At 40.9% G+C, this 21,316-nt stretch overlaps 1 protein-coding gene across 5 annotated transcripts in view; it reads right to left on the bottom strand.

Moving 5' to 3' along the window:
• CACNA1E (calcium voltage-gated channel subunit alpha1 E) overlaps positions 1 to 21,316 on the bottom strand; it is a 505,625-nt gene that overhangs the window by 106,016 nt on the left and 378,293 nt on the right. The gene's annotated exons all lie outside the window — the stretch shown is intronic.

Raw genomic sequence — 21,316 nt, 5'->3', positions numbered from 1 at the left:
CCCTGTTGACAACAGGCAGATGAGGGCTAAGGATTGGAGCAGGGAGACCCTACAGTTTATACACAGATCACGGCTGTCTTGGCCAGAGTGGTAGGTGTGCAGATCCTGAGAAATACCAGGGCTCTGGATACAATGTGAAGGTGGGGCTAAGAAGACGGGATAACATTTGTGGCGTATAAGAGAGATCTGGGTTAAAGATGACCCCCCCACACCAGAAGTTTTTTAGCTTGAGCAACAAGAAGGATGGAGTTAAATGAACTGCGATAGAAAAGACACTGTGAGGAGTAGTGGTTTGGGGGTGGGGAGGATGGAGTGGGGATCTCAAGTTCAGCTACGTACATAAGTCAGCTAGATATCCAGACACATTCGCATTAAAAATCATTTGGCCCAGCAGCACTAATTCTATTCTCCATGTGGTATACGCCAGCTGCTTCAAGGAGTATCCTAGACAGTCTCTCTGCCACTCCTTCTTCTCCTCTGCTGTCATATGCTAGGAAGATGGGGACTGATTTTTCAGCAAAATACAATCCAGAAATTATTGTTGCTATCGCTGCAAATAAGATTCAAAATAAAACCAAAGCCCACAAATATTCCGGAATGATGCATTATTCCATTCCAACTGCTTCACAGCTCCTCCCATCAGCAGAGATGATCCAGGGACAGCGTGTACTATGGACAGAGAAAAGTGACACATTCTCATGTGCTTGTCCTTAACAAGCTTTTAAGATGGGAACTAGGAAACCATACTTCTCTTCCTCTTCGACAGATCAGAATATCAAAGGCCTAAAGGATCAATGTGACAGATGGACAGACACAGAGTTACAAAGTGGAATTCAGATCTCCCAACTCTGTACATCTAACTGCCTCCCGGTCCACACCAGCCCACTGTTGCACAGACACTACCAAGGCAGGAACTCTAGGGCACACACGAAGCCTTCAGTGTCTTCCTGTCCATCATGGGATGTGTTTCAGTCACAATACTTCAGTGGGCTCAAAGCCCTGTGGTGAGGAAGAATGAGCCATGGGAAGGAAGGGATTTCATATTCCTTCTCGCTCATTTCCCCCTCCGCCCGCCCCCCACAGCACTCTATAGCAAGAAAGAGGCTTCTTGACAGAACAAATGGCTGTGTTCTTTTAAGAGACACTCAGATCCTCTGAGAAGTTGGAGCAATCGATGCTTCCCTCCCCACCCCAAAAGGGTCTGGAGGTTCTGAAGAACGGATGAGGCATGTTCAAGGGAGTGACTGAGAGTATATTACCACTTGAGTCATTATACACTTAATACTGTGTGGGCTTTTCTTTTTTCCTTTGTAAAAAGCTTTGAATTTCCCACAGTCCATTGTTCAACAGCCCCAGATAATTTAAACACTAAAGATTCCTCTCAGGGAGGTAAAATCCTCTGGTTCAGCATCAGAAGATTCTTCCCTGTTAAAACAAGACCTTTCTTCTGCTTTGGAATGGACAAGTGGAACCAAAGAGAAGGCCCAGGGTTGACGGAACAGGGGTGGTGGATAGTGAGAAGCGGAGCAGAAATCTGAAGGAAAAAAAAAAAAGGGCTGGCGACGTCAGAAAGGATGAACACCCAACCCGGCGTCAACATGGATAGGACAGGATGGGATGCTGCTGCGTGAAATACGTCAAACAGAGAAAGGCAATTACATGGTTTCACATATTTGTGGATTGTAAGGAATAGCATGGGGGCCATTAGGAGAAGGAAGGGAAAAATGGAGGAGGGGGGAAGCAGAGGGTAGACAAACCGTGAGAGATTATGGACTCCGGGAATCAGACTGAGGGTTTTAGAGGGGAGGAGGTGGGGGATGGGGGAGCCTGGTGATGGGTATTAAGGAGGGCACGGATTGCATGGAGCACTGGGTGTCATATGCAAACAATGAATCAGGGAACACTACATCAAAAACTAACGATGTACTTAATGATGACTAACATAACATAAAAAAATTTTTTTTAAATAACTTATTATAAAATGGAGAAAAAAAAAAGGCTAGAGAGAACAAGACGGGGAGTCCTGAGGGAGGTGAACAAAGTTTGCAGACTTGATGTTGGCTAACGCACCAAGTGTGAGCTTACCATGCAGAAAGGCCATGTTTTCTACTCACTATCCTGGTAAACGTCTCCATGACAGGTTAGGCAAGAGTTTTCTCTCACATGTATTCATTCATATCTTCAGGGTACATTAAAGAGCCCCTCAAACTCAGCTCGATTTTTCAGACAAAAAAACTGAGGCTTAGTGCAGGTAAACTTGCTCAGACTGCTCACACATCTGTATTAGAAACAGCCATACCTCAAACATTTCTGTTCCTTATAAACTGTCCACTTACTTGTTGGTGGCCCGATTACGTGGTCAACTCTGTGAGGGTAGGGGCTGTGTCAGTTCGTTCTCATTCAGTATCACACTCATAGTCCCAGCACCTACTGGCTGCTCAGGAAACGTTTGCTAAGAGAATGAATGGCACCCCACCCCCACAGGCAACCACTGGGCAAAGGGCAGTTTTGGATTTTGGAATAAGAGGAGAGAGCGGGTCCAGTGGCACAGGCCCTGGGCCTCAGTCCATAAGATGCATCATCCCACAACGTGCGGAGTCAATGGTGGGGGGCAGGGGAAGCGGGTGGTGGCACAGGGCGGTGCATGAGGATCCGTGATTCCATGACTCCCACTGATTTTTCCAGGAGACGCTTCTCAATCTCCTTTGCTTCTCCTCCAAACATGAGCATGTCCCAGGACCCAGACCTGGGTCTCCTTGAGCGTTCTCTGTCTACGTGATCTCAGAGCCCCATGGAGTCAACACCGTTCTATGCTGAAGATCGCATTTATCTCTCTAGCCCCAACTCACCAGTGAACTCCAAAGCCATCGGTGCAACCATCTACTTGGTATCAACAATGTGGACGTGAACCTGGCCTCTCAAACTTAAGATGGCCAAAGCAGAACTTTTAATTTCTCCCCCACACTGCTCCTCCTCTAGTCTCTCCCCATCTCAGTAAGCAAATAACACCACTCAGTCATTTTCCGTTCTTCTTATCCATTCTCCTGTCCTCACCACAAGCCCAATCCAATCTATCGGCAATTCCTAGCCATTCTGTCTACGAACTTCTCTCAAACTCATTGCTACCACCTGAGCCCAGGTTATTCCGGTCTCTTGCCTGGATGCTTCCTACCCTCAGCAGCCCACAGTAATCTCACTAAGTGACTTCTTATTTCCACCCTTCTCCTGATCACCCCAATTTCCCTCATGGAAGGAAAACTGGGTGGGGGGGTGACTTTCGAAATACAAAAAAGTCCTCTTTACCCCTGCTTATGACTCTCTCCCTGGCATCTCAGGACTAAAATCCAAACTCTTTACTACAGTCTACATAACCCTACATGGGTCGGATCTTTGTCTCTCTCAGGGATCTTTCCAGATCACAGAACCAAAGTTAACAAGCCCACTAGTTGTCATGCTCTACTGAATCAGGCTGTTTTACTTCATTAATAACCTTTGTCAGGAAAAGATGATTTTTTTCCACCTGTTTATTTTTGTCTTTCCAAAAGAATATAATAATCTTCTTCTACAATGTTCAACATTGTGTCCTCAGTGCCCAGATACCTAGAAGGAACTTAACAAATATTTGTTGAATGAAAGAATAAAGGTAACAGAGCATTCAAAATTATGTATTCTTTTCTCTGGAGATAAGTTACCTTCACGACTCACGACCACCACAGATCCCATCTACTTGTGTAGGATCAATCCCTCTACCTCCAAGAATTCGTTCTCAACCAAGCCACTCTGAAAACAAGCTATCCACCCTTATCTTGACGCTTTACAGGTGAATTTTCAAAACCGTGCCAAAGCTGCAAAGTGTCCTCACTTCAAGGAATTCTTTAGTACATTTGGCTTAAATTTTTTCTGCCACTGACAGCTCATCCCTTGCAGACTCCCTTCCGTTGATGGCTATTATCTTTTACTTAGAGGTCTTTTTAAAATTGAAGATACTTAATAAATCACCAACTTCTTTAGCTTATCTTGCAGTTAACCTAAGTTCTTTGATAAAATGCAATTCATTATTACCCCATTGAAAATTTCAAAGCCTATTAGGGACAAAAGCAGGTGATGTACAAGCAAAGATGTTCTCCTTTGGAAAGGCTAGCATGCGGTAGACATTACTGCTTAAGACTACTGGAGGCTATGCACTTTCCAATGAGGACTCTAATTATAAATACACAACTAAAGTAACAAGATGTCCTAAAAGATAATTAAAAACGTAGTATAGTAAAAACAAAAAACAAAAAACAAAACAAAAACAACAAACAAAACCACTGTATTGGACTTGGTATACCTAGTTTTGAATCACAGACCACCGCCAAGTCATTTAACCTCTTGGAGGTGGGATTTCCTCATACATGGCATTGATAAAAATAGAGTGGGCTCACAAGAGTACCTAAGCATGGTCTATCTTAAATATATGTGGGTTGAATCTGAAGCCCAAAGTACTAGTACTCGGAAAATCCAAAACTCTGTCATGGATAACTGTTGTCATTTTATCACCTTGGGAGAGTAACTCAAAACAGACATTTGGGTCAAGGATAATACAAGTAAGTCAGCATCAGAAAGGAAGGAATACCAAGAAGAAAGTGCATCTTTTCCTCCACCCTGTCTTAGGTATGCCCCTGAACTCCACTAAGGATATTTCTGCCCTACCCTGCTTTGTGCAGTTGAGGGGATGAAATCATACAAAGGCATTAAACTCACATTCTCATCAGGGAAGGAAGTAGGAAATGTATATTGCCCTTTTATTATCACAGAAATTAAGAGAAATGGATTCTCATGGAAAGTGCCGGTTTTCAAAAGCATAAATAGCCAGCCATATCCTTTTGAAAGGAAACATGCTCTGCTAATAAACACTGATCATTTTTTAGCTATCCTATATCTAAATATTACAATTCTAAGTGAAATAGGAATTCTAAGTGAAAATATGACTTCTTCCCAAAACTTCAATTCTTACCTGAAAATACATCTTATTTGAAAACATTATCCTTGCATACATATGGCTCCACAGTCATAAAAAATTACATGCATACATGTGGGTACACACGTATACACACATGTATTGCCAGAGCCCACTTACAGGAAGGTTAAGACCTGAAAAGATCTACCATGCCAACGTTTTTTCTGGAGGTTTACCTATTCCTTTGTAGATATGCCCCCTACCTGGGAAGCCAGTAAGTATAGGCTTTACTTCAAAGGGGGGAGGGGGGTGACTCAATAGGATTAGCTCAATAATTCTTACATTGAAATACTGTAATCATTAGGTTCCTATCACTGTATTTCTCCCTAATGCTATTCAGAAAAATGACTGCACTTTATAAAGAATCTAAAAAGTCAAAAAAAAAAAAAAAAAAAAAAAAAAAAGCTTCTGCTTCTGGCAGAATGATCCACTAGTGTTCTGAAATACCTTTTATACAAAATTCCCAGATGCTGGGTAAATTGCAATAAGTATGGCAATTAACACATTGCTAAGCTTAAGTAACAGAAATCTCCATGGTCAAAAAAACAAAAAAGACACATGCTATATAAATATTTCCCCCCAGGCTGTGGCTTGTCTACGTTCATTTTCTTAATGCTGCCTTTTGGATGAACAGTTTTGTTTTGTTTTGCTTTTTTATTTTGACAAAGCCCAACTTAGGAATTTTTTTGTTTTATTGTTTGTGGTTTTTTTGTATTCTGTGCAAGAAATATTTGCCCTAAATTCTCTGAAATTCTCAAATTAATATTTATCTACAGAGAGAAATAGGGGTCTAGATTTTTTCTTCCCCATACCAATATCCAATAGATCCGACATGATTATTAAAATAAACTGTCTTTTCCTCATTAAATTGACTTTGCACTTTTGTCAAAAATCAACCAGCCACATATATGAGGGGGTCTCTATTCTGTTCCACTGATAAATTTCTCTATCCTTGCACTAATATCATATTATCTTGATAGAGTGGCAGTATAGTATATCTTAAAATAAAATGGTGCAAGTTTTATAACTTTGTTCTCCTTCTACAAAATTCTATGGCTTCTCTAAACTTCTGCATTTACATGTTAGTTTTTTAATCATCTTGCCTATGTCTTCAAGTCAGCCTGTGGGAATTTTGGTAGGGAATATACTGAATCTGTATATTGATTTAGGGGTAATGGATACCTTAATGATATTAAGTCTTTTTTTAAAAGGATTTTATTTATTTTATTTGAGAGAGAAAGAGAGATCATGAGCAAGAGGAGGGATAGAGGGTGAAACAGACTCCCCCTACCCCTTGAGCAGGGATCCCAACCTGGGGCTTCATCCCAGTACCCCGGGATCATGACTTGATCCAAAGGTAGACACTTAACCAGCTGAGCCACCCAGGCACCCCTAAGTCTTTCAGTCTATAAGGATGGTATTCCCTCGATTCTTAAAGGACTTTTTTTCAGCAATGTTCTGTACTTTTCAGTATAAAGGTTTTACACATCTTTTGTTAGATTTATGCTTAGATATTGGATTTTATGCTACTGTAAAATTTTTTTAAGTTTAAATTCATTTCTCATTCAAGTTGAAATTGATCATTGTAAGTATATATGACCTGATTGTTTGTATATTGACCTTATATCCTGTATCTTGCTAAATTTGCTTATTAGCTCCCGTAGTTTATCAGTTCTATTTTTAGTTTCAAAAATATGATACTGTTTGTGAAAAAATTAGTTTTACTTCTCCCTTTCCAATATTCTTGCCCTTTATTTCTTTTTCTTGCCTTATTAAAATGGCTCAGAGCTACAGAACAGTTTTAAGAAGTGCTGAAACAGGGCTCCTGGGTGGCTCAGTGGGTTAAGCCTTTGCCTTTGACTTAGGTCATGATCTCAAGGTCCTGGGATTGAGCCCCACATCAGGCTTCCCCCTCTCTCTCTGCCTGCCTCTCTGCTTATTTGTGATCTCTCTCTGTCAAATAAATAAATATAATCTTTATAAGAAAGGCTGAAACTACAAATTCTTTGTCTTTTTCCAGATCAGAGGGGAAGGGATAAATATTTTATCCACAGGTATGGTGCTAGCTTGTAGAATTTTTTAAACATTCTTTTATCAGATTGAGAAAGTTCTCTCTTATGTTAGTTTACTGTGAGTTTTTATTACAAAAAGGAGTTGGATTTTGTTAAATTCTTTTTGTGCACCTGTCAAGATGTAATATGCTTTTTCCCTCTGTTGCTATGGCATATTACATTGATTGATTTTGAAATGCTAAACTAACCTTGTATTCACAGATTAAATATTACTTGGTGATAGCATATTACCCTTCTGTTCTGCCAGATTTGACTGATAATATTTTATTCGGGAGTTTTGCATCTATGCTCATCATAGATACTGTTCTGTAATCATCTTATATTTGTCAGATTTACATACTGTGGTTATGCCTGCTACATCAAATGAGTTGGGAAGTGTTCTATACTTCTCTATATTCTAAAGGAGCGCATGAGGATTGTTATTATGTTTCGTAAAAATGATATTTGGCCTGGAGTTTTGTTTTGCTTTTTGGTGGGAAGGTTTTAGATAAATTTAATTTCTTTAATAGATATGGGTTTACTTAACTTTTTAACTTCCTGTGTAAGCTTTGGCAATTCTTGTTTTCAAGGAACTTGCTATTTTATCTAAGTGGTTGAATTTACTGGCAGAAAATTGTTCATATTTTCCAATGTCTGTAGGACCTGTGGTGATAACCCGTTTTTATTCCTCATGTCGATAATTTGTGTTTTCTTTCTTTCTTTGAAATTTAAATTTTAAAGGTAAATTATATAGCAGAGCAAATAGCATTAAATAAAAGGTCAGTGAACTGTTGAGATTTTATTTTTGTTTTGGGGGGCTGTTTTTAGACACAGCACAATAAAATAAAGAGATGAGAAAAATGAAAGGGAGATTAATAGAAATGTTAGATACGATTAACGTCTTTCAGTCAAGTCAGAATTCCATAATAAGAAAAAAAAACAGAGTGAAGAGAGGAAATATTTGTAAATCAAATAAATAAGTTCAATATATATAAAAGTAGGATAAATTTAGAAATCCATAACTAAAACCATTAAAGTAAAACCACACAACACCAAAGCCAAGGTCTTTAAGGGAGCCTAAGAAATAAGAAAAAAAAAATTTATCACTTACTAAGGAATGATAATTCGATCTCATCAGCAATGATGAAGCCAGGATACAGGGATTATTTCTTTAGAATACTGAGACAAAATAACTGTCACCTTTCTTTTTTTTTTTTTTTTAATATTTTATTTATTTATTTGACAGAGAGAGAGAGAGATCACAAGCAGGCAGAGAGGCAGGCAGAGAGAGAGGGGGAAGCAGGCTCCCTGCTGAGCAGAGAGTCTGATGCGGGGCTCGATCCCAGGACTCTGGGATCATGACCTGAGCCGAAGGCAGAGGCTTTAACCCACTGAGCCACCCAGGTGCCCCAATAACTGTCACCTTTCAATTATGAATCCTGACAAACACTAAGGATGTGGTCAAAATAAAGATATTTTTAGACCACTAAAAACTGAAGGAATTTGCACTGTCAAAGGTACTGAAGAAGGTACTTCAGAAATAAGGAAAACAGTCTAAAAAGAAAAGGAAGATGGAAGAAAGAACAGTAAAAAATAGGTAGGAAACTGTGAGTAAATCTAACAAAGTATGTTTAAAATATCAAAGATTATGCCTAAATTGTTACATTAAAAATATAAATTATAACTGCATATTGGTCTAATAATCCCAAGATAGGGTAATATGACTTACTGAGGTATTGTATTTTATGGTAGAAGGTATTAAGTCTATAAAAATTTCATTAATTGAAGAATACCTAGAAAAATTAAAATTTAGCCATTGAAAGAACAGATAGAGAATGCTAATAACTTAAAATTTGATAGACAGTATAAGTAGAATATGTTAAAAAAATATATAAAAGCCATGATTATCTAATGATAATTTAATGTGTTGAAAACCTCAAAAAATGTACATATAATAGAATTAACAGAGTATAACAATATCAATGAATAAAAATATCAATATCCAGAAATCAGTTGAAACTCTAGACATGAGAACAATTAATAAAACAATAAACTAGTAACAAAGGCCAGAAAATACCCAGGAATAAACATAAGAAAAGATGTGCAACACCTTTATGGAGTTATAAAATTATGTTGAAAGACATTAAAGAAGGCAGAAATAAATGAAGGCATCTATATATTAATGGACAGATTTATTAGAAATATTACCAAATCATACTATAGGATAAAAAGCATTTTAATGAAAATCCTAACAGAGGTTTCCTTGGAAACTGATAAGGATTTTAAAATTCACATGGAAAAGAAAAACCAAGAACAGCCAGATATCCCTGTCTGTGCTGCTGGGCATTCATACAGATCTCACTATCTACACGGAAAGTAAAGAGAAATGGGTCACTATCCCAAATCATTCACATGAAAAAGTTAAGGACTCACAAAAGGAAAAAGCAAATACAAATGGGCAATAAACCTTTGAAAATGTGCCCAACCTCACTAGCAAATAAGCAAATGCAAGTTAAGACCACAAGATGCTGTTTACACACATCAACCTGACACAGATTTAGAAGTCAGAAAGCTCAAGTGTCAGCAAGAATGAAGAACAAGCTGTCTGACATGCTGATGATGAAAATGTAAACTGGTATAACCACTTTAAAAAGTGATTTTGAAAATGCAATTGGGCATTATCTTGTAGAGTGGAATACGCAGATGCCCTTTAACCCCCAAAAATTCAGTTCCAGAATCTCCTGGCAGCAAATTTGCATTAACAAAAAACCTAGAATTGCCCAAGTGGAGAAAGGACACATAACTTGCAGTGCACAGATAGAGTGCGATTCCATACTGCAGTAAAACTGAGAGAACCAACAGGTACAAAAACATGCACAGTATGCTACAGTCCATATAGCATTCAATGATTTACCTTGTCGGGCAATATATACAGGTAGTAAAGCAAATGAAAAGCAAAGGAATAATAAGCACTACCCTTGAAGAGGAGATGAAGAGATACAGTTGGGAAAAGGCCACTGGGTTTCTCTGCTGCTGGTAATATTCCCTCTCTTAAGCTTCATTGTGAAAACCAAGATATTTTATTTATATTTATATCACATATATGGTACAAACTATATATAAAGTTTTATATACACACACAAACACATACATACACATATTGGGGGCGGGAAGAGGCATATATGAAATATTTCAGACAGAAGGTTGTCTTTTAAGTCAATGAACCATGAGTCATAAAATGTACTGCTTCATGGTTATATGAGGGCATTGAGTTACCCTGAATAATAACTAAAGAAGGACCAGACTGGAAGAAGAACTGTTTTTTGGTCCCAACTTGGACATATTCTAGTTATGAAATTCTGGGTAAGTCACCAAATGGCCTCCGTTTCTTACAACATGGATGATATTTTCTCTTGAAGTTATGGTAAAAGAAAAAAACATATACAAAGGTGCTCTGGAAATTTTAATAAACCATATGCTATCATAGATGAGTATAGAAACCCTAAAAACAGAAAGAGGAAATAAGTTTTTCTCCCAATTCAAGAAATTGTCCGTCAGCTGTATGTTTATAGTTGCCTCAGTGCCTCTTCTTCCAAAAATATATAAAAGCAGTCAGAACTTCTCTTAATTTTTACCCTCACCAAGTACAGGGGGGAGCCTCTGGTGCTCTCAAAGCCTGATACCTTGTATTCCCCTAAACAGAACCTCAGGCCCACTGATTTCCCATGCACACCACCACCCTCTCAAAGGGCCAAGCTCCAGCCAGCCGAGGGGTGAGTGTGACAAACCAGAAGTGTGGTAAGGAATCCGCTCACCCCACCCCCGGCCCAGGCCATTTAAATCAGTAAGTAACAAAGCTGACATCCCAGTGTATTTTGCCCTAGTGACATTCCAGACCATAAGGAGTCACAAATTTCAGAGATTATTAAGGGAAAACAAAAGGGCAGGGCAGAAAACAGAAAAATACCAGCAGAAGACTGGGAAGGTTGGTGGCCTCACCCTAACACCTATTGCCTAATAACTCCAGCACCCCAGCTCCCCGCTGGCAGCTGGAGTTAGGTGGTGCTCTTCTCCCTCCAGTGGCAGCCTTTCTACCCCCTCCCCCCCACCAACGACCTCTCTTGAAATCTGTGAAGTAGGGGGAATCTGCTGAATCTCCTCCTCTATCTCATGTTCCCAAACAAGCCAGTCACGTCACTCTTGCCAGAGAGACAACAAAAGACACACCTATCATACCAGGATGCATAATACTAAAAATTAACATCCCAAGTCATCCAGGATCTCCCCTTGTCTTTGAGGGAGCTAAAGAGAATATGATGTAGAGCCTTTTTAGAATTCTCTTCGCCCCTCACCCACAAGTCTGCTTCCCAAACAACTCCATACACTAGAATTCTTCACATGAAAGTCCTGCCGGCATCCCCACCTTGGCCTGTCCTCTGAATATGACCTCACTGGATTAGAAGGGCCTTACCGTGACTACTAGTGGCAATCCAAGCTGCATCATCTAGATAGTAATAAGGATTGAGAAAAGACTCATCATCTTGCTACCAACCACTGCATGTCATCCTCAAAGGCATGAAGCCATCACTCTGCAACCTGGGTTCTTATTGGTCCCTACGGCTCTGTAATCAATCTGAGGGATGGAAGCCATGGTCTTGGCATCAGATCAAGAGGAAAGGATTACAAGGATGAAAGTCAAATATCAAAAGGTTCATCTGATAAGGACAAAGAGCACTGAACAGAGGTAGGTAAAGAATGCTATCTGAATAAGAGCCAAGGGGCCAGGATTCTAGCCCTACTCCACCACTCACTGCCCCTGGGTCTTTGTTAAGACAAATCTGTTGTGGGGGTGGGGTGGGATGGGGGACTTGACTTCAGCCCTGAAATGCTCTCTAAGGGCCTTGTTAGTTTGAGCATTCTATGGTTATAACTCAAATGAAGTCCAATGTAAGTCACATCTGATTGGTCCCAGGGAATAAAATTGAGAGAACAAAGAGGCAGGGCATGAAGGATGCAGGGGATGAAGAATACGAAGGAAAAGGCCACGTTATATGAAGTGCAAATAGTCAGTGTATACAATAAGGAAGACTCGGGAAACCAGGGGGTCCTAAAACAGTGGGATATAGGTGAATTATTCCTAAAAATCTTCTGGACAAATTTTGAGAGGGTATCCCAAAAGTAGTCTACTCATGCTTTTCCTACAGAACCTAGGAGTAAGAACTGAGTAAGAACTACATATGTTTATTGAATGAAAGAGACCAGGACTGAGAACATCTCCTAAAGATGGGTTTGCTGATACGGTTTTCACAACTGGAAACACCTGTCCAAAACATGACAATTTGTAATACTACAAGAAAGAACTGGAACCCTTCCAGAAGTAAAAAAGAGGAACCCTAAAAGAGTGAGTCAGTAGGGGTAAGGAGACTGCCCTCCAAGAAGGAAGGTAGTGCAATGAACCTACTGTTGGTAGAAAATAGACGGCCCTGGGTTAGTCACCTATGGTGTCCAGCTCAATTCCCCTGGAGACCGGTACAAGGCCTTCAGGACACAGCACTGACTGACTCGAGGGCTACAGCCCATGGCTACAAACAACTTCTCATGAGGACTACATGAAATAATCTGTGGTGGGGCGGGGGGAGTCTTCATTTGTTCATCAAATTCTCATTAAGCATCTACCAGCACCAGACATGATGATGGATACTAAGTATAATTTAACATTATAATGTTAAATATAATACCTGTAACTCTAAGCCACCTTAGAGTTTGTAAAACAAACAAAACAAAAAACTTTCATACAGAGCATCTCAAGAGTAACTCAGTATTTGCAATACAGGAAGCTCCCAAATCCATATAGAACCATTTTTAAAGTCTGTGAGATTGCAAATTAGAATTAACTTGTTTACATTTCTTACAGCAGGATACTTGAAAGGCAAAACAAAAATAAAAATGAAACACCTTTTATTTATGGAGAATAACCATCTTGAACGGGAATGTGGTATTACCACCAAACAAGAAACACCCCCCCCCCCCAAAAAATGCAAGTTAGAAAATCCAATGAAGAATAGAGGGAAAAATGTGGTAAGAAATAGTTTCTTAAACCCAAGAAGAAAAGCATAGGACACAATTCTGTAAGAGACTGAAAAATTATAAGCTGTAAAATTACACAGAAAATTAATGGGAACAAAAGTCAAGAGTGTTAGGGTTTTTTTTTTTTTTTAATGTTATGTTGGTCACTATAGAGTACATCATTAATTTCTGATGTAGTGTTACAAGATTCATTGTTTGTGTATAACACCCAGTGCTCCATGAAATACATGCCCTCCTTAATACCCATCACCAGGCTAACCAATCCCCAAACCACCTCCCCGCTAAAACCTTCAATTTGTTTCTCAGAGTCCATAGTTTCTCATGGTTTGTCTCTCCCTCTGGTTCCCTGACTTCATTTTTTCCCTTTTCCTCCTAATGTCCTCCATGCTATTCCTTATGTTCCACAAATAAGTGAAATCATATAACTGACTTTCTCTGCTTGACATATTTCACTCAGCATAATCTCTTCCAGTCCCATCCATGATAAGAAAGTTGAGTATTCAGCCTTTCTAATGGCTGAGTAATATTCCATTGTGTGTATGGACCACATCTTCTTTTTTCATTCATCTGTTGAAAGGCAGATAATCTTTCCATAATCTGGCTATTGTGGATATTGCTGCTATGTACATTGGGGATACACATGGCCCTTCTTTTCACTACATCTGTATCTTTAGGGTAAATACAACAGTACGGCAATTGCTGGGTCATAGGGTAGCTTTATTTTTAATTTTTTGAGGAACCTCCACACTGTTTTCCAAAATGGCTACCCCAACTTGCATTCCCACCAACAGTGTAAGAGGAACGTTCCCCTCTCTCTCTACAACTTCTCCAACATTTATTGTTTCCTGCCTTGTCAATTTTTGCCATTCTAACTGGGGTAAGGTGGCATCTCAATGTGGTTTTAGGGTGTTAGGTTTTGGTACTAAATCTGCTACGGCTTGTGTGGCTATGGGAATTTTTTTGACCAATTATTCAGACACAGAGTCTGTATCCAGTGCCACTGGATAAAGTACCACTTGTTAGATTGGAAAATACAGAGATGTATAAATACCATTTCTTATTCAAGTAAATCCAATATTCCCAGGAGACAAAGAAATCAATACAAAATGGCATATGCTATAAATGGGACATGGATGGCATAAGGAGGAAAGGTTCTGATTCTATGGGAGGAACTAAGGAAGGTGTCTAGGAAAGATGACGTTGTGTTCCAAAGGATAAATAGACAATAGAGGATGACCGCAGATGCAGAGAAAATATAGGTTGGATGGTGGGGCTTGCTGGAAGGGATAATGAAGATTCAGAGACAGACATGCAGAGTCTAAAGTATCAGAGAACACTAGGCAGGATGTCTTACTCTTCTTGGTCCTTGAGTTTCTTCATCTGTGATGAGTAGAACTAACTAAAAGATGGTTTCCATCCCCTTTAGTTAGAGCATCTTTGAGGGTCAGTTTTTAATTCTCAAGTCCTTGAAATGCTTAAACTGTCCCATCCTCTTTTGAAGGAGGCTAAGAAAAACCTGACAAGTTTGACTAGCTAATGCTCACACAGAGTCTCTGTGTCAGAGCCTGAGCAGGCCAAGAGGCAATCCAAAGGGCAAGGATCTGAGGCAACCTCTTTGGGATTATAGGGGAGTCATTAATGCTGTTGACGTAATATTTTTAGCTCTTTGCCTTCTTATCCCCTAAGGTTGGATATGGATATATGACCAATTCTGGCAACTAAGATTGAGTGCAAATACTTCCTGCTAGAGTAAGAGCCTTCAGAGCTCTCTTATTCCTTACCCCAATGTGAGAAAGTATGGCTGAAGTACAGTGGGCCAGGACAGAGCAGGAGGGGATGAGGTCAGAGAATGGGTATTCCATCAGCCCAGGTTCTAGAGAAAATACAATAACCATTGGCATGAATCCCCCAGTCAAATGGATGAAGGACATGTAACATGAGCAAGAAATAAAACAATGCTGAGAGGCAGGCATTATTTTTTTTTATTTATTTTTTTTTTTATAGACTGAAAAACTGAGAGTCAATGAGATTAAATAACTTACTCACAGTTAGTATGTGGTAGACCAGGATTCAAATCCTTGTCTGGCTCTGCTCAAATACAACCCTGTTTCCCCCAACGACTTGATGTAATTTAATTTATTCTGTGGGTCGCAAGAAATTCTTAAAGGTTTTTCCACAAGGAGCAACATGATTAAATCTATTTTTAGGATAATTGCTATATTTGTGCCAAAGACTAAAGATGGGGGGGGACACTATTTGACAGGCTATGATAGGACCCTGGGCCTTACATGATCAAGGGCACTGAAAATGGAAAAGAGGATAGACAGGTCGACAGACACATCGCAGAATAAAAAAACTAATTTGTAGACCAGATTAGAAGAGCCAGACATTCCAAAGGCCCCCACAATGGCTAAGTGGGTGTGTTAGTAGAAAGAGGAGGTGGGGATTTTGGTATAGAAAGTTAATTTGGTTTGCAGCATGATGAGTTTGAAGTAATTCATTCAGATCTATCATACAGTTGAAAATATGGCTTTGTAACACAGGAAAGAGGCAAAAGTTGGGGACATGGATCCAAGGGTCATAAGGACATGGATGGCTTATAGCTATGGGAATAAATGAGACCTCCAAGGAAGAGAAGGATGATGCAGCTGAGATTGGCACCTTGTGGGAAACCAATGTTTTACCAGAACTTAGAGAAAAAGAAATCAGCAAAGAGAGTGAGGTAGACATTACAGACAAGACACTGGTACTTGCTCATACCCAGTTCTCCTCAATTTCCAGGCACATGGAAGACTGCTCTTATCCCAGACCTGATGTTAGCAAGGCCATGTGACTAGTTCTGACCAATGACATGTGAGCAAGACTGCTGGGAGGCACTTCTGTGCCAAAGCACTTAACTTGTCAGCCTGAGTCTCTATGAGGCATCTATGACATGCAATGCTGATCTAGAAGCTTGAGCAAAATATAAACCTCTGTTGTTGTAAGCTACTGAGACTCGGGAGCTATTCATATCAGCAACAAAGCCTAATCCATACTGACTAATACTGAGCATGAGTGGTCAGAAATGTAGGAAGTGAAAAAGAGAAACTTAGGAGAAAAGTTTTGGTGAAATCCTCAACTTATTCAAATACCTCAAGGCAGTGACAGGGCTTCATGGAAGAAAGAGACATGATTTGGTGAGCCAGGTTCACTGGGGCTAAGTGAGGGCAGGTACAGGAGTGTGGTCAACTTTGCTGTTGAGTAGACCTATGCCTGGAAGTGTAGAAATCATCTTCTTGAGGTTTCCTTTTTTAGCTCTTCATTTCTGAAGGCAGAGAGCCTGAAAAGCAGGGTTGACTGGGCCAGCGTTGGTCTGCATGTGAATTAGAGAACACGCGCTGGTGAAACACGCAGTTCCTTGACTCTCCTTGGCCCTATTGGTTGGCAAACCCACACATTTCTCACTGTGGCAGTTTTCACTCACTCAAGCACATTTGCTTGTCACATCCTTGGCTTGTGTTCTCACCCCAAATCACATCCCTCACCCCAAGGGTTGGAGGTTCATACATCACAACACATCAGAACTGGCTCCTTGAAAAATATCCAGTGTACCTTCCCAAGGAGGACACAGGAACCATACTAAAAGCCCACTCCCTGCCCACAGGATACCTCCAGGGCCATCTCCCAATGCCTGTGTTCATTCTCTTCATACTGCCTCCCTTCCTATTCACTGACTCTTCCAGCCTGTATCCTGATTCCTGTTTCCTACCTAGCTCTCTAGGTTGGGGACCCAGATTTAGAACATCAGCCTTTACTATGACTTTGGTCCCCTTCTAGACATGGATTTGCCAATTCTACACATTGCTGTGGCAGATAGCAAGTAGCCTGCCTATCCTACATTCTCCAGGCCTCTGCCAAGTCAGGCCTGCTCATGCCCTGCGCTGATGGAAAGGATGTTGAGCAGCCCCTCTCAGAACCCTGGTCCCTGTATCATTGTCCTGATGGGTAGTGAGCCTTGGGAGTGTGATCAGGGGCTCGGTACCTCTATCTCCCACAGACCAAATGAGCCCTAAGTGGTAGTAGAAGTAGAAATTGTGAAAGTATACCTATCCTCCACCCTTCCCCCATTTCCCTCTTATCACATGCTTACATGGGGCTCTCGGGCACCATGTCCTTAGCCTGCCCCTGGCTTCCCCAGGATGTGTGGCTTCTTCCAATAGGCAATGTCATTCTGTGCAATCCATGAGGGCCAGGAGAATACAGGACAAAGTACACAGGCTTGGGATGAAGAGAAATCAGAGTTCAAATCCCGGTCCCCCCACTTACTATCTGGGTATCCTTGGGCAAGTTGCTTAATTTCTGATGGTCCATGTTTCTTCATCTGCATGTGAGGAGAACATAGCCTACTTTACTGAGTTGTTGTGAGGATTAAATAGACAATACATGAAATTTTTCCTACCATGTTGTGGTTATTCAATACATTTTGTTAGCTTACCTTTTTTTTCTTTCAGATTTCCTCACCTTTCACAGTTCCATCCCCCTAGCTATCAAAATGATTCTGTCTTGCCTGTACCTCTCTCCCAAGGCTCCATCATTTTAAAGTGCGAATAAATGCACATGCACAAAGATATTCAGGAAACATGAGGGAGAAAATGCGTAACTTTGATTATGTATCTTATTTTTACTTCTTTGGAGGCTCATCCAAAGTCTCAAGTCAAAGATACAATGGATGGGGATGGCGGAAAAGTTATGATCCATGGGATGCTAGTTAAAGAGGCCCTTAATAATAATAGCTACACGATACTGAAAATCTATTCCCTGCCAGGCATGGTGCTTGTAGGTTTATTACGTTAATTATTATCTCACTTTCAACAATAGTAACAAACAACAACCACCACAATATGAAGTATTATGACCCCCATTTTACAGACAGGGTAACTGAAACTATATTACAGAGGTTGGGAAATCGGCCCATAGCCATACAACTGGTAAAATGAAGAGTTAGGAGTCAAGCTGGAGCCCTCTAATTCCAAAACCACCATGCCAGACTGCCCCCCACTTTTGGTAAGGGGCCTATCCACCACCTTGCTCTCACAGGTTGCCTTTTTTGTCCATATTTATTACCAGCATGTTAAAATCCCAACACCTGTTAGGTATGCCCTTATCAGAGACCTACATGGTAGAGACACAGTAAATACAGTAAGATAAGTAGTAGCATGCAGCAAACACTTTATACACAGTAGCTATACTGTCACATCCTTGGCTTGTGTTCTCACCCCAAATCATTAGTATTATTAATACAATTGTTATTACATACAGCTCTTCACTATGGTTCCTTGGATGGGAAGAAAATCACATTGTGAATGCTATGTGTTTACAGGTGAATGGGGACTATTATTTCTCCTTTTTCATTTATCAAAACAAACAAACAAACACTTTTCTGATAAAAAAAAAATAAACATCCTAATATCCAATCTCAACTCTAAAAGCCATGGTCTGGGTGGAATAAATGCTCTCAGTCTTTGGGACGCCTGGGTGGCTCAGTTGGTTAGACGACTGCCTTCGGCTCAGGTCATGATCCTGGAGTCCCGGGATTGAGTCCCGCATCGGACTCCCAGCTCCATGGGGAGTCTGCTTCTCTCTCTGACCTTCTCCTCGTTCATGCTCTCTCTCACTATCTCTCTCTCAAGTAAATAAATAAAATCTTTTAAGAAAAAAATGCTCTCAGTCGTTTTAGAAGCAGCCTACCCAACTTCCGTTCTAGGCGCATCTAGCCACAGTTCAGAGCGACTGACAGAGAGACCCAACCACGGTCCTCACACCAGGTGCAGCTCAGAGGAAGATTAAAGAGTTGGGGAGGTAGCAAAGGAATTAGATAAGCAGATGTCCTCGCAGGACAGGTCTGTAAGTTAATCTTACTAAAATACTACATCCCACATGGTCATCCCTTATTCTCCATCTGGTACCCACAATATCTCACCTGCCTGGAGGCTCAAGCCTGATCCCCTCTTTTGTGAGACTCTCCAAAATCTAGTCAGATCCAACTGATCCGACCTTGCCTGCCCAACTTCCAAATGCAATGTCCTCTCTATCCCGTCAACAGATTAGGGCCTGCCTCAAAGCTGGTGCCTATCTCCCTGAACTCCACACCATCCCTGGCTCATGTAAATTTCAGGCACCCCCTCAAAGACCCGCTCAAATTCCACCTCTTTGGCAAAGCTGCTGTTGTATGAAAAGCCACAGAATAATCAACTACAGCCCCATATGAAAAGATGGTGGGTTTAAGCTTCCAGGGGGAGGACTGAGCCCCCAGGAGGACGAACGAATTCTTACACTTCTTTTGCATTCTCCTATTTTTGGTGATCAGAAGGTCATACACTAATCAAACGTGCTATAAAGATAATCTCTGTTTTTTGACTACTCTTTCCCAACTGACTTTCAAAATAAATATCTAAGGTATGTGCACTGGAATTTCTAGATTCCTTGGATGGGAAGAAAATCACATTGGAGACTGTATTCTATCACTGAAAATTGCACATGTGAAGGAATAAAAAGACTTTGTAATCAGATATAACAGTACTAAGGGGATCAATATATTTGTTCTCCTTCAGATTATGAAACCAACTGAGAGAAACAGGATATAGAGCAGTCAGATAAATGAAGACAAAAATATCAGCATTGTTTCTGATAAAGCCCATTGGAGAATGTGGCTTTGGTTCTATCACTAATATTTACCCCAGTATTTTAGCAACCTCATCACAGGCACAACCACACGATCCCAGGCCTGCCATAGTCCAGGGTGCTGTCCCTGTGAGCTCAGAATAAAGCAGAGGAGAGGGTACATGCTCCTAGAGGGAGGGAAGCTCTAAAAAGAGAGGCAGAGAGAAGCACACCCAGGTCGTCTAAGCTCATCAATTACAAGTCAGGAGGAATGAATGAAGGGTGGAGAAAGAAGCCTAGAGTTTTCTAGAGGAAGTGCCTCCTTGTGAAAACATGATGAAGCCAGGCAAAAGGATTTCCCCTCAGAAATAAACGGCTCTAAAGTAGGAAGTCTTAAGTTTTAGTATTAAGTGTTAATACTTTAACAGGATAATACCTGAAAGGGGCTAGAAAATGAATTAATTTATCTTTGCTGATCTCAATGATTTGCTTCTTTCCATGGTGGGGCTGCCCTCCTCAGGAGTAAGAGTTCACGTACACATACACCTGTAAGTCATCTCTGAACTTGATGTGGCTTATTGCCAAACAGCCGTTAGTTGGAGTCAAGCCAGAGCACATATAATAAAGATGGTTGGTATTTTACGTGGCATAAATTCTATTTTTGCAACAGACATAATATTAGGTAAGGATCGTGTGCCAGCTACTGTGCTCAGTGGGAGAGACAGAGCGAGGCACAGGCCCAGTGCGCAGCTGAGTCAAGCAAGCGCAAGGTGGCAGCAGGGTCCCCACGTTCCCCCAGTCCTAAGAATAAGCGTGTTAACTCCCGGATCCCTTCACAACGCTGGGAAATAAATGCTGATTTTAGGAGAAAAAAATGTATATTGCAAGGTCCATAGTTATCCTATCCAAAAAAACCCCCTCCCCCTCCTTTTCTAAGAGTAAACATTTCTAAGATGCCTTGGGTGCATTTTCAGTTTGAGGGTAGTTGAGAAACCATTACCTACAACTCCTCAGCCTTCCTATTTTATGCTTCTAAATGCTGCCTGCTGTTTTCTAAACCCTGTACAACTCTGGGGCCCTCGGCTGGGGGAGAAGGGCCTTCCAGTTACAACCAGTGCACGCAGCAATGGGGACCCTGTTCCCAGCTGCTGCAGTAAAAGCGAGACAACACGCATTGTCGCTTGGGCTGCAGTGAAAGCCACTGGAAGGAGAAGCCAGGCTATAAGGGAACGCAGGTGGGAGGACAGAAAGGGAGGAGAACATCGGGTAGGAAGAGAGACTGGCTTTGAGAGGGCTCTCAGCACGCTCTGCTTCACACACAATGCAGAGTTTCTTTTGTCAGAATCTCTTCACTGTGCATCGCCCAGAGCCCAGGAGGTTGTGAAAAGCATTCTAGCCCCCAACAGTAATCCCACTGACCCTGCTGTGGTCTGCCCAGGAGCAGGCAGCTTCCGCGGTCCCGGTCCCCGTCCCCAGGGAGTGGCAAGAAGTGGCTCTTCCGTGGTGTCTTTTGTTTCATGATCCCTGTTTTATTATTTGT

The sequence above is a fragment of the Mustela lutreola genome, chromosome 14 (genome assembly GCF_030435805.1).
Source record: "Mustela lutreola isolate mMusLut2 chromosome 14, mMusLut2.pri, whole genome shotgun sequence".
Lineage (NCBI taxonomy): Eukaryota > Metazoa > Chordata > Mammalia > Carnivora > Mustelidae > Mustela > Mustela lutreola.
The sequence above is the reverse complement of the archived record's forward strand: the minus strand, read 5'-3'. Positions and strand labels throughout refer to the sequence as shown.